Genomic DNA, 14,449 nt, shown 5'->3' with positions numbered 1-14,449 from the left:
AAATGGGATCCTATTCTCACAGACCAGCACACTGACATTCAAAGAGCCAAGGAACACATCCCAGCTCGAAGTCAGCCCCAAACGTGTCTGGAAAATGCCTGTGGCATCCTTTGGAAATGTCAGTGCCTGGTCATAAGCGAGGGTGGGGAATGTTCTGTCAATGCTCAGGGACAGCACACCCCAGAAGTGGAAACACCTGCCCTTTCACCTTTAGAGAGAGGGTGTTTCCCAAGACAGAGTCACAAAGGGCAAAGCAGGTTAGGTACCGAGGTTTAAATTGGGAATAATTACTCAGCCTCCCCACTGCAGCATTGTCTTTTTTTTTTTTTTTTTAGATCTACGAAGACTTCTAAAAGTCAAACAATCCTGTGACTTTCCCTTTCTTTGCTCCCCACACTATTCATTTCTTATTTCTCTTTCCAGAGTTAATTTATGCAAATACAAGCAAACGCCAATACATATATTCTTATTTCTCTCCTCTATTTACATAAAAGGTAGCATACTATCCATACCACACCGCACATGGCTTTTTTCACTTCAGCTACCTTCAGGATTTTTCCATTCGTGCACAGGGGATCCTTCATCCTTTTTTCAGCTGCAAATGATGCCAGCTCTTGGATGCCATAGTTTATTTAGTCCGTCTTCTACTGATGGCCATTTCGGTTGATTCTATCACATGCAATGCTACAGTGAGTAACCATGCACAGATGTCATCACACACGCGTGGAGGACTGAACACATATGTCGTTGCATTGATGATCCCAAGCCTTTAGCTCTTCCTGTGTTCCTGCCCTTTGACCCTTGACTTTGCTGCTTCTCTCACTAAGAAGGCACAGAGCCTTTCCTTAACCCCTTAAATCTGGACTTTACCATGTAACTTGTTTAGCAGACTTGATGTAAGCAGAAACTTTAAAACATACTTGAGGTTTTAATTTCTTCTTTCATTTCTCTGAAATTGCCATGAAACATGCCCAGGCCAGCCAAGAACAAGCTCAGGCTAGCATGCTGGAGTATGAGAGCATGTAGAGTGCAGGGCCCAGTGGCCCAGCTGAGGCTGTCCCAGACAAGCCAGCTCTTAGCCAATCTGCCAGCTGACCACAGATACAAAAGTGAACTTAGCCAAGATTAGCTGAGTCCACCTTAAATCAGCAGAAACACCCCCAAACAACCAAGTAGTGAGAAATAACTGAGTTGTGGTTTTAAGATACTAAAATGTAGGGTGGTTTGTTATCCAGCAATGACTAACTGATACATCATACAATATAGAGGTAAGTAAGATAAATTCCCAGAAGTGGAATTGCCAGATCAAAGGATATGACATTTGAAATTTTGATAGATATTGCCAATGTCTCTGCATAAAGATTAGACTAGTTAACACTCCCACAACAAGGCACAAGAGCACTTGTTTGTAAACAGTATGTTATCAGGTTTTTTTTCAGTCTGGTAGATGAAAAAGAATACCTCTGTGTAGTTTTGTTTGCATTTTCTTATCATAAGCATGAACACTTATGTTTAAAAACCATTTCGACCTCCTTTTCAGTAAACTGTGCGTTGATGTTTGTGACCCATTTTTCCTATTGGATCACTATTTTTCTTACTGATTTCTAGGAACTCTTTATATATTAGAAACATAGCCCTTTGCCTATGATCACCATTCCATGAAACCATACACTCCAGATGAGAAGCTTAATGGTAGGCAAAGGGGGTAAACAAAGCCGAGATCTAGCAGAAGGTAACTTTTCCTCAATCAGCAACTATGTCTTGAGTACTTTTTTTGGTTCAGGGTTCTGGGTTAAGCATCCCAGCATACTCAGGAAAAAAGTGACATGGTACATAAGGAATGTTCTAGAGATGGCTATGGTTAAATCCCCACATATATCTACCCATAGTCCCTGCCTAAGGAGTAGGCAAGGGGAACATATACATTCCTCATGGCTCAACTTCCCTGGCCACTGCTGATTGATCACAGCAATATGCCTGATCAAGGGCAAAACCAATTCGATTCTCTTTTGAGACTTTGAACTCAGAGACATAAAATCAATCAGAGAATGGTGGGCCCTGAAGGTATCAGATCACTTTGCAGAGGTGGTGCTACCATTTGGTGCAGCCCTACAGAGCCATGTACAGGCAGACAAATGAACTGAGGAAGAGCCAGGGCGCAGACAGAACACAGCAGTCACTCAGACACCGGCTCGGAGGAGCAGACACAGGCCCCAGCCTGAGCGAGAGACAGACAGACTGCCCCCTCATTTCTAGCTCTTCCAGACTCAGCTCCTGCCCCCTTGCCCCCCGCCACAGTTTCTTTCTAGCTGAGTTCTGTAAGAGCCCTTTGAATCCTATTACTAAACCTCCTTGTACTAATTTAAGGAGTGTTCTTATTCTTGGTATCAAGAGTGTCTTAAGACAAGGAATTGTCATATCAGCTGAAAAAAAGAATAGAGCCTTTTCATCTCATATGGCATAGTTTTTATTTTAAAAGTTTCCTAGTTGCTATCACTTCTCATTTTATAGTGGGAGAAACCTGGGGGCTTGGCCAAGGTCACTTTGACCACAAAAGGCAGAGCTCAGCCATGAGGGGAGGAGTTTGTTGCCAAATGGCCTTTCCCCTCAACCCCACTTTGCTGCCTCCAGGCCGAAGCATTGTATAAGTGCATGCTTAATCATGAGACTAAGACTCTAGGTGCTGAACAGCTCCCAGGAGAGGGTGATCAATACAGACTACCATCGCCAGGGCATCTATCTACCCATAGTCTGTGGGAGGTAGGGAGGCTGTGGCCAGGCCCCGAGGACCTCTCAGGTTCCCACTACACCCCCCACCCCAGGACACTCAGGGACACTTCCCACGCTCACCCGTGCTTATTTATGTGTATGACACCCTGCCTGGGAGGAGGGCTGGTTCTCTAAAGGCAAATCGCCCAAAGAGATATGCTGGCTGTTTAATGGCCCATACCTCCCACTCCACCCCCACCCCGCCCCCATCCCACCCTGGAAGGAACTTGCAGACCCCCTTCTGTGGGGGCAAAGGGGTCCCCTGAAAGGAGTCCCCATTGTCCCATTGTCCACAGACACATCAGAGAAAAGAGTGAGTTCACCCAGTCTTTCCTAAGTACCCACTGCATACAAGACATCCGGCAGGGCACTGGCATTGCTTCTGGAACCTTCTGGGTGCATTCTCTAAGTGGGGGAGGGGACAGGGCTGGGGCCCAGGGGGTGGGGGAGCAGGAAATTAACCTCCTGCCAAGTAGAACGGAAATTGAATTTCTTCCCCTCCCCCCTCTTCTGCCTCTCTCACCACCCCTCCCCGACAACTCACTTTTTATCTCTCTCCAATTACAGTTTTAAACATTTAGGGTGCTGCTGTTTTAGTTTTAAAATTTGTTAGGCTCAATTTATGCCACTTAGTAAAACCTCTTTTCCAAATGAAGCCAAATTAGAACTAAAACACTGCAAGCCATAAAATGTGGGCATTTCATTTGGGCTGGGTTGGCTTTTTGATTGTTTGTGTAAATGAAGCGGAGAGAAGCATTCAGGAGTCTGTCTCAGGTCTGGGAGAGGGGAGATCCCCCTGGGTCCCCCAGAGGTCTGCTGGTGGCCTGGGCCAGCCTGTCCCCTGGCCCTCAGTTTGACCCTCTTGTGCCCCTGGGTGACTAGCGAGCCTTGAAACAGGTCACTCCATACTTTGGCAATGCCCTCCCATCCCTAAGTTCTCTAACAATGGGGATCACTTCCTGCTAGCCAGTGGCACCCACTGCCACCGAACAGTGTACAATAAATCCATGGCGAATTCAATCCAACTGGCTGTGACTAGGGGTGGGAGCTGGGGGCACAGTCTGGAAATATCTCCTCTCACACCCTTGCAGTGCAATGTCTAAAAAAAAAACCCAGTCTCAGTGACCTTCGACTGGAGGGAAAGGTGAGCCCCACCCCTCTCCTGGTGGAGGAAAGGAGCCGCCGGGAAAGCGGGGAGGCAAAGGGGGGCGAGGGAGGAGATCCTGAGCCACTAATTAGGCTTCTGCTGTTGGCTGCCAAGAAGGTCAGAGAAGTTGCCGGCTGATGAGCTGGGCCTCCCAGGGGCCCTCAAGAGGTGACATCTGGGGTTCCCAGGCTGGCCCCGTCTGTGCCAGAAGCGGGCAGCAAACACCGCCAGGACTGAGAGCCCAGGAGGGGAGACAGAGGCAGCAGCGATGGCCACAGTGATGAGACGGTGACTAAGGGCCGGTGTGGACCTTGCCAAGTGATTTGGCTTGTCCCCACGCCAACAATAAAGGCCCAGTGTCTGGCAGAGGATGGGGTTTTGTGTGCCGAGGGACACCTTATGACTGACCCTGGCAGAGAGCCACAACCATCAGGAACCAGCCCAAGAAGAGAGCAGACAGGAGTGGGCAGAGGAGTCCTTTATGGGAGCAGGGGCTGGACTCGGGTTGGGGGCAGGGTGTCTGAGGCGGAAGGGCAGAGGGCAGGGTGAGAGGGAGTGAAAAAACATTCATGCTGAGGACCAGTGGGGGAGTTGCCCTAACGAAGGAGTCAATTGTGTTTGGGATTATCTCTGAAAGCAAGTGGAGAGAAAACCCAGTCAGCGGAGGAAACTTTGGAAACTGTTTAAAGGAAACGGGACAAAGCCCCAGAATAAAATGCCATCTGGAGTCCTACTGGTCCCTAGGATGGAATCCATGATCCAAGGTGTAGGTGACCCTCTGTCACGGGTTTGGTTCCCCGGAAGCGGATGCTGAGATGGAGTTCGGGGGCAGAGGCGTGTTTGGGAGGGATCAAGCCCTCTGAAAGGAAGGGGGTGGAGGGGAGCAGGACTGGACAGAGCGGGGAGTCGAGTTGAAATGCAAGCCTGACAGACTCAGCCAACCTGGAGGAGAGAGCTGGGGCATTAGGCATGTCCAGGACAGGGTCCTGCCTGGAGCCAAAATGGCCAGGTCTTTATAAAGGCTTTCCTGGTGGCTCAGAGGGTTAAAAAAAGAAAAATCTGCCTGCAATGCAGGAGACCCAGGTTTAATCCCTGGGTAGGAAAGATCCCCTGGAGAAGGAAATGGCAACTCACTCCAGTATTTTTGCCTGGAAAATTCCATGGACAGAGGAGCCTGGTGGGCTACAGTCCGGGGGGGGGGGGGGGGGTCTCAAAGAGTTGGACACAACTGAGCAACTAACACTTTATAATGGCCCCACCCCACACCAGCTCAGCCACCAGATGGGGGTCTCCCAGGAGAGGGGCCTCTGGGTGAGGTGTTCTCAGCTGCTGAGGCCGAGCCTGAATGGGCAGCAAATCCTTCCTAGAGGGGGCTCTGCTCCTCCATGTCTGTCACATCCTCCCCCTCCCTTAAGGAGCTTAAATCCCTCTTGTACTCTGGGCCTGGTTGCCCCCTCCCTGTTCTTCAGGCCCCTGGCTGTGTGTCTGGAACCTGGTCTGACCCTAGCCCAGCCCAGTGTTTTCGATTTGCTCCATTCTCCCAGGCCCGGGGAGGAGAATTCTGGTCTTATTTCCCCATCATAATTTCCTCCTCCACTCAAGCCCTGCGTCCTGGTAACCAGCAGCCATCACAGCTGTCGACTTGCAGGGGGCCTAACGCTCATGGCTTGTTTGGGGCTCAGCCTCGGTCCTGCAGTGCTGGTCATTAAGCTTCATTGTGCTGCCCGCCAGGGCACTGGCCAGCCCAGGATAAGCCTCAGATGAACTCAGCCTCGCTTATTAACTAGGACAAACCAAGCCGGACCACAAAACGTCCACTGCTTGAGCCATCAGCTGCGGCAGATGTGGTCCTCTGCAGCCTCCAGCTCAGCCCCCTTCTGTCCGTGGCTTGCCAGCAACCAGCTGTTACTCAGCCCCATAGCTTCACGTCCACAGAATCCAGAGCACCAGTTCCACTTTGGACCTCATTAGTGGAATTACTGGCACGTTCTCCAGATACATGCCCGTTTCCTGATTTGTCCAGGCTGTTCAGAAGCACATTTTCTCTCTCTGGACTCATAGGGAGGATCCTGCAGAGAGAGGGGGACAAGTCTGGGGATGCGTAGGAAAGGAGCTAAACATTCAGGCCTGTTTTCTCTTCCTGATTTCTGTTCTAACCTCTGCAGCCCCTGAAGCCCATCCAGGATGACACAAGTTATAGCACAAAATGAGCACTGTCGAGAGGCTAAGTGAAGGCAGAGGCAGCTGACGGCTTCCGTGGTGGTGGGAAAGGAAGGCCAGGAGCCCTAATCTCCGATGAGCTGGGGGAGCCACCAGGGGGAGGGCACAGCACGCCCAGCATACATGTGCACAGAGACGGAACCAGTTAAGCCCAGCTCTACCAGTCTGCCCGCTTTGCCAGGCTCACCCCATGGCCCCAGGCCCCTGCCAGGAGGATAGTCTTGCTTGGAGGTGCCCAGCCCGCTCTCACTTATAACTCAGGTCAGCAAGAAGCTGTGGGTTTCTGGGGGTGGGATCCTGCAAGAGGCCTCCTACAGGCCTACTTAACCCCCATTACATTCGTTCCCTAATATACTTTTCACCTTCAGCAAATAGTGCAAATTTGAATTTTTACTCACTGATCAAATATTTCCCCTGTGAGCTGCCAATCTGGCTGAGCTCGGTTTCTCCAATCCTCCACGTTTGTATTAGATGAATTAGCATTTTATTGTTAGTCCACTGGTTTGGGACTCAAAGGTGAGACAGGGAAAACCAGAGGAAGCCGCTCAAGAGATTCTCCACGAAGAATGGGTTCAGTTTAGTCTTGTGTCAGGTCTCCCAAACAACTCACCAGAGACGCGAAAACAGTTATTTTGGAAGTGACAGGCAATCGTGGCTTCTGAAGAACAACTACTTTCTGTACTTCTTATCTGCACGACATACATCTTTGAAATCTGTTATCCAGGAAGGTGGGTTCAAGGTTCATCTCATGGTTTATTTGCTGTAGAAAAGCAGACAAATCAGGTCATCTCTCAGACTCTTGGTTGCCTTATCAGCATAGTGGGTACAATAACATTACCCCAGGCGGAAGGTTGTTTGCAAAAGTCAAAAGAAATATTGGAGGTGACAAGGCCATAAAATGGAAGGCACTAAATGGAGAGTTGTGTAAGTTCAGAAACTGAAGCTGTTTTAAAATATAGCCCCCAGATTCTCTGATACTCCTCACGCCAAGAACTGTGGGGTCTGTGTCCCCTCCCATTGAATTGGAGTGGGCTTGTGACTCCTCCAGTGGCTCGAGTATGAAACATGTAACATTGTGTGACAGTCCAGGCTGGATCAGAAAAAACCATGCAGCTCCCCACCTGAGTCTCTGGCGACTGTCACCATGGAGGAAGCCAGTAGCCATATAGGAAGTTAATCACCCCAAAACTGCCCTGCTGGGGGGCAGATGCAGATACTCCAGGCAACCGACATGGGAGAAAAGCACCTAGACCCATCACTGGGCAGCCTGAGTAGATGCTACAAGGAGCAAAAGAACCACCCAGTTGAGCCCTGTCTGAATTCTGACCTCCAGATCTGCGAGCATAATACAATGCTTGTTATGTCACTAAGTTTGGAGTTGTTTGTTACACAGCGGTAGTAACTGGAACCCAAACAATTCATCTACGAAGTTCCTGTATCGGCTAAGAGATCAAAAGCCCCCATCACTTGTTTTCTCTCCTTGTCCCTATTTGACTCTAAGCATCGGGGTGAGGTGGGATTTATGACCCAGCTTTGTGGGTACAGGACCACAACATGTTCAAGAGTCCATGGAATCATGGAAGGCTTGAACCCAGGGGTCCTGCTTCTTGGACGCTGACCTCTCCCACAGGACAGAACAGCAGAAACCTCAAAAGGAAAGGCTATCCTCGTGGGTTGTGACCTCATGAAAAAGAAAAATGAAGAAATTCCTAATTACCAAACAGTAAAGCAAGAGGGTACCACAGAACACCCCCAACAGCCCATCATCCACAATTAATTTCTTCTGGACTTGGGAATGCTGGGGAGGTTGTCGTTGAAGCAGGCTGCCTTCCCACTTAGGTTTGGGCTTCTTCTAAAATGCAAGAAAAAAAAAAAGGAAAAGAAAAAAAAAAAAAGGCTGGCCTTCCCAGAACCTCCTCTACACTGCCTGGAAGGAGCTTGGTGTGGCCCAGCAGGGCGTGATAAGCGTGCCGGCAGTGGCCTGCCAGGGATCTTAAAAATACCCTGCCTCAGACAATCCGGAAAGTGAGCAACCCACACCTGGAAAGCAGGTTGCTGGCTACACAGAGGTTTCCAAGTATGGATCCCGTTTACACTTGCCGGAGCGCAGCCTTCTAATTCCAGCCGCTCATGAAAAGGCACGTAGGTCCTCCTTGACGTCAAATAGCTCTTTCCACTGAGCATAATTTCTTTCAATGATGGGCTTGGAGGGGTTTCAGCGACGGTGGGTCTTTTTTTTTTTTTTTTAATGAATCATAGACATGCAGATCAGATTTAGTGTTATGACTGTGGTGCACAGAGCGTCACTGTTAATTCTTGCTAAGCGCTGACAGCAGGATCAACCCCCAAACAGCACAGGCAAATACACCACCCCAGCCCCGGGGGCTTAGAGACTGCATAATTACAGACGACTGCACGGTACTCATTACCGCCACCGGAACATCTCAGCCCAGGCACAGCAACCCCCCACCCGGATCCAGAGAGCCCCCTGGAGCGCCTGCCAGCTCGGGTCCTCAGAGCTCACTCCCCTTCTCCAGACAGGAACGTGGTCACCAAAAACGAGCTGGGCTGAGCTACAGCAACCCTTTCTCCTGTCCTGAAGGTTGTGGTCCACGGCGGTTGAAGCTTGCTCTGAAATGCCACTGAGTTTGAGCTGGAAGGGAAGGGGTGCGAGGCTTGCTAAATGCCGAACAGCTGAACAAGTCCCCAGGGCTGAGGAAAGAGCGTTCTCCTTCCCTGTGAGCCAGTCGCTGGCTCTCCGTGTTTCTCATCAAAGGACAGGGATGGGGGGAGGTGGCAGGAGGCAGAAGTCAGAGCGCTTGCCTGGGGTGCCCTGTCACTGCGAGTTGTCCCGGGATGGCCCAGGGTCGGGGCGGGGCGGGGGGGGGGGTGTGCAGTGGGAGTCACCAGCCCTCGGCTGTGTTCACACTGCTCAATCAGGGCATTAAAAAAAAAAAAAAAATCCTCATCTTGAGTTTCTGCTCCATCTTTCCTCCAAAAGGTTTAAAGGGAAAACCAAACTCCTGGGGTCTGTTGAACTCGGCAGGGTTCTCCTTGCTCCTTCTCTGTCGACCTGCAAATATTTAATGAGCCTCAACCACGTGCAAGTGATGGAGTTGGGCTAAGAAGGCTGAAAAGAAAATAGGCAGCCACCAGACCTGGAGGATGGGGAAGTGATTTTATATCTTTCGGTTCAATGTTTTCTGGCGCAGGAAGGCCAGCAATCATGCTTTAGCACCTGCTCTGTGTTCTTAGCTTCATTGACCCTGGCTCACTGGGCCCCCACAAACTCAATGGGACATGAGTATCACCACCATCCACTCAGCAGATAGGGAAACTGAGACTCCACTTCCACTGTCTACTTAAAGGCACACAGCACATGAGGCTCTGATTTTGAATGGAATTCTGTTCCAGGTCAGACCCTGGAGGTCAGCGGTCCTGACTCGGGGTCTCATACTAGAGTCCCTAGAGAGCTTTCAAAAACCCCCATGCCCAGGCCATGCTCCAGACCAACTGAGTCTGAATTCTGGGGGCTGGCATGCAGACATCAGTACTTTTTAAAGCCTCTTGCATGCGTGCTAAATCGCTTCAGTCGTGTCTAACTCTGTGATCCCATAGACTGTAGCCTGCCAGGCTCCTCTGTCCATGGAATTCTCCAGGCAAGAATACTGGAGTGGGTTGCCATTTTCTCTTCCAGGGGATCTTCCTGACCCAGGGATGAAACCCGGGTTTCCTGCTTTGGAGGCAGATTCTTTACCATCTGAGCCACCTGGGAAGCTCCATTGAGTGCTTGCTGGGCACTAGTGCACTAGATGCACTGCTTTCCCTTCCTTGAAAGCAGTGGTTCTTCAGCACACGTGTCTGCACGTCCCACAAACAATCCCTAAGAGTGATGAGGGGTGACCAGACATGAGTGGGCTTGCTAGAGTGGCCAGAGTGGAGGCAGAAAACGGGGTGCAGACTCAGGACCCTCAAGGGCCCTGATCAGCCATCCTCTGGCTCTGCTCAGAGACTCCAGAAAGGACAGGAGGTGGGCAGGATATGGCGTTGATCACTCCAAGCTTGGAAATTTTATTTCTCAAGTGGCTTCCGTCTCCCCAGGAGGAGAAAGAGGTACACCAATGGAGGCCTAAGCTCAGCCTCAGGCCGACAGGGCCCCTGTAACCAAAGGGGAGCCCTTGGGCTACCTCCACTGCACCTATCCAGCCTCTGTGGTGAGCTCTGCTGGACCAAAGGGTCCCCTTCCCCATTGTCAGGGACAAAGGAGTGAGGAGCACCCTCCTTTCTATTGTATTACCAGCCCTCCTGGAAGCCAGGAAACAGTGCTGCAAATCAATTGCTTTCAAACTAAAGGGTGCTCTGATGGGCATGCTTCTCGAATTCTGCATTCAAAGGAATGCCAGGCTTCCTATGTCAAGTGAGATAAAGTGAATTTTCTTGGGCAGCCGGCAGAAATTTTTTCATCTTTCAGAAATAACATGTAGGGAAAACACTAACCCCCTCGCTTAACCAGCATCAGGGAACAATGAGCTGTTTTCAAGAAATGAATCTGCAGGCAAAGCAAAGCTCCCCCTCTGGAAACACTAAAACTTCAAAACAAAAGTGCATGTATTTTTAAATAAACCATGTCCAGGGGGAGGGATGAATTAGGATTATCAGATACACATGACTATATATAAAATAGATAACCAACAAGGACCTACTCTATAGCACAAGAAACTCTAGTCAATATTTTGAAAGAACATATAAGGGAAAAGAATCTGAAAAAAAAACATATAATATATATATAACTGAATGACTATGATGTACATCTGAAACTAATACAACATTATAAATCAACTCTGCTTCAATTAAAAAATAATAAAATTTTTAAAAGTAAACAGCATTACACGTTGCCTCTTTCCTTTGATGGCACAGACACAGCTGAAGTGGTCTTGGTGGCTCACTCACTGGGTACATGGACAATCATGCCGCACTCACAGATGAGGCCACCTTCTACATCCATGTGCCCCATCACTAGATGGCTCCACCCTTGCCCTCCTCCTTGATGTCTTGTTTCTGCTTTCTTCCTGTCTCTTCTTTTGCTCAGATGTGCGTAATAACACCTTCCTGTGGCTGTCAGTATCCCAGCCACATCACCCTTCCCTCCTATCTGCTGCTCCTCCTCTTGTATTCCTGACCCTGGTCAACAGCGCCCGTGTTCACCCAACCGTCGCCAGCAAAACAAAAACCAAAATGGAAGCAAAAGTTGGAGGGAACTTCAGAGTCATCTGATGTGTTAGAATAGTTTGTGACGTAAGAGTCAAGAGACGCTGATGAAAAGAGATCCCAACGTGTCTGGTAAACAGTCAATGAACTTCAGCACAGGGAATTCTTCAGCTATTTCAGCTCTTTTGGATGGTTCCCAATATTTGAGGTCACTAAGGCCAGTAACTTCTGGATAAGCAAGGTGTCATGGTTCATAGGTTTTTGCTTGTTTCCTTTGGTTTAAAGGATCGATTTTGTATTATTCCAGAAACAGGCTACAATTCAGGGACTTGATGAGAGCTTTTGACTTCTCATTTCCCCTATCACTCCATCCCCCAAAGGACCAAGACTCCCAAATTGGAAAGGGCAGCTGTCAGACCAGGATGAGTGTGAAATGAGGGCAAGGCCTCCTCCATACTCCCTTCTCTCTTTCTCGTCCTTCTTTTCCCCACCAAGCTCTACCTGTCTCGTACACCAGTCAGTCAGAAACCAAGGCAGGAGGCAGCACTGCCCTGGAAGAAGGGCAAATAAGGCTCTTGAAATTCCACAGGGGAACGAGCTCTCAGAACATGGGGCAGGGCCGGGCACCCAGCAGACCACCACATTCCAGAGCTGACTCAGAAATAGGATTTGGTCAGTGCACCTGGAGCAGAGGAGGGGCGGCTGGGCTTGATTCACCATCGCCACGCTGAAGAGACTGATGCAAAAGTCAGATGCCAACACAGCCATTGGCCACAGAGCCTATTCCTTTCCCGGGGCAGGAAAACCCATGCCCGCCTCCCAACCATCCTCTTTGAGGCTCCTGGGACACTGAGTCAGTGTGGCAGGTGTGTGATGCAAAAGAGAGGCCAAAGTGGAGGTCAGTGTCTGCGTAAATCCTGCTGTTGGATGGTCGCTTTGGACCTCGTGGCTCTGTGCTGACCCACTCCCTGCCTTTGACACCATCTACCAGACTTATCCCCAAAAGACAGGCTAGGCAAGAGCTCTCCCTGATGTTCCAAGATGGTAGGCCTATGTTGTAGGTGGGCTAGACTGTCCCAGCCGCCCCCAGGCCCAGCCCCGGATGAGTGCAAAGGGGAGAGGGTTTGGTAGAGAGAGGAGAATGGAGTAACCTACAGACGGCTATTTATTTTCCCAAACTCTGCAGGTCCTCACAGAAGGCCCCTATAAACCGACTCCAAGTGCCCCTGGTAAGATAAGTCCCCCCAGCCTTCCCCACCAGCTTCCAGGCACCTGAAGGCTAATCATTGTTTTAAGACTGTGGATTCTCAGAGAAAGCCTGCAAGGAACTAAGAGCAGCGACAGCATGGGGGGTTCCCTACCATGACCCCCACCACAGTTCTCCTGAGCACCAGGTTGGTCCCCCCGGCCCTGCGCCATCACTCACCAGGGGAGCCTTTCTTGACCTCGTGGAAGTCGCCTGCCTGCCTGGGGGGCCAGCCTAGCAGAATAGCTCTCCCACAGCCTGCTGCCCACCTCCCGGGGCAGTTTTTCCGAGCTGTCTCTCTGGCTAACACAGGAGCTTTGGAATAAGACAGGGAGAGAAAGACGTGAGGGGTGGGGGTGGCAGCCCTTTCTCCGAGCTTATTAAAAATCTTTTGTGTGCCATAGAATAAGTCCAGCCTTCTCATCCTGCTTCGCGCCCCCCCGCCTCCCCAGCACTTAACTTTTTCAGGCCTGAGGAGCATAAACGCTTCAGTTAGTCCATGTAAACCAAAGATCCTTCTGGCCTTCAACCGTGTCTGGGTCTCCTTTACGTGGCCTTTCACCATCAAGCAGCCGCCCGACCCCGTGGCCAAAGGTGCCGGCTCCGCCTCTCTACGGCCCCGTCTGTGTCTGAGGACCCACGCGTTGTGCCAGGCTGGAAGAACAGTCTGGAAGGAAAGCCCGTTGTCAAACAAATCATCTTTCTGGGAACACAAAGCCGCGGGGACCCTCCGGGTGAGGCTGACACTCGGGCCGGCAGCATCAGAGAGTCGCGTCTCCTGTGTGGCGCTAAAGCCCCAAGTGGGAGACAGAAAGCTGGCTGGCGGCCAAGAGCAGCGGCCGCGGACACCTTATCTAAATAAAGGAGAGCTCGCAGCGCGCAATGTTATCACAGGCGCACAACAGGCTCCGGGAGGGGAAGGGGTGGGTGGACGCTGCGTGGGTGGTTTCGTGTTGCGATTTTTTTTTTTTTTCCTTTTGTGGCTGTTGTTTTCTTTTTTATCTATTCAGTTTTGGAGTATTCAACAGCCGGGGAGCTTGGCAAAGCCTGGCAGCGATACCCACACGGCCCTTTCCAGTCCAAACGGCTCCTGTCAACTTTTACAACCCTGCGCTAGAACTCCAGGCACGCCTCCCATTGCCGGCACCGGGTTATTTATTTGCCCGGCCTGTCTGGCCTCACATTTTTTCACGTGTGTGTTACCCCCACGGTGGCTACAACTTCCCTCCGGCTCTTAAAATGCCAGTAACCGCCCAGTCCCAGGGAGAGCTGGGAAGTGTTTCAGCCGTTCGGGGTTTCAGGATCCGGCACTGCTTCGTGTCATTTTCCTCTCCGCTCAGCGTTTTTGTGACCTGAAGGAAGAGGAAGACTTCTCCATTGTGAAAATTGCTCTTTTTCGCTGGGAAACCATTGTTACTAATAATAACCTCACCAGGCGCAGCTGTCAAAGGGCCCGCCGGCTGTCCCCTCCCGGCAGGGGTCGAGCACACACACAACTCAGAGGGGACACGGCTGGCCCAGGTCAGCGGGTGAGGGCCCCAGCCTCCGCCACTCCCGCCGCCCCCTCCATCCCCGCCCCATCCGTGATCTGGAACCCTGCTCATGTTCTCGAGCTGGGCTTTTCATTCTTTTTTAATCCTTTACACAAACAGAGTGTGTGTGTGTGTGTGTGTGTGTGGCTTTGAAATCATCCCCCCCCCCAAAAAAAAAAAATAATAAAAAGGGTTTTCATGGTTGAGTCTGACCGGGTGCGATGCAGAATATATTATTTCTTTCAGAGCATGGATAGCAGATCTGCACGTGAAACAGATCAAACACGGCCCACAGAAACAATGATAGGAAGCATAACCAGAGTGAAT

General features: G+C 50.5%; 1 long non-coding RNA gene across 1 annotated transcript; it reads right to left on the bottom strand.

Annotated features, from left to right (window-relative positions):
- Positions 1–2,991: 2,991 nt before the first annotated feature.
- On the bottom strand, positions 2,992–14,145 carry LOC133243479 (uncharacterized). The gene is made up of 3 exons (XR_009735092.1): positions 12,771–14,145; positions 6,747–6,896; positions 2,992–5,985 (listed from the first exon to the last, which is right to left on the bottom strand). It is a non-coding gene; the product is annotated as an uncharacterized LOC133243479 (long non-coding RNA).
- Between the last annotated feature and the right edge of the window lie 304 nt (positions 14,146–14,449).

Source organism: Bos javanicus, chromosome X (genome assembly GCF_032452875.1).
Source record: "Bos javanicus breed banteng chromosome X, ARS-OSU_banteng_1.0, whole genome shotgun sequence".
Taxonomy (NCBI): domain Eukaryota; kingdom Metazoa; phylum Chordata; class Mammalia; order Artiodactyla; family Bovidae; genus Bos; species Bos javanicus.
The sequence above is the reverse complement of the archived record's forward strand: the minus strand, read 5'-3'. Positions and strand labels throughout refer to the sequence as shown.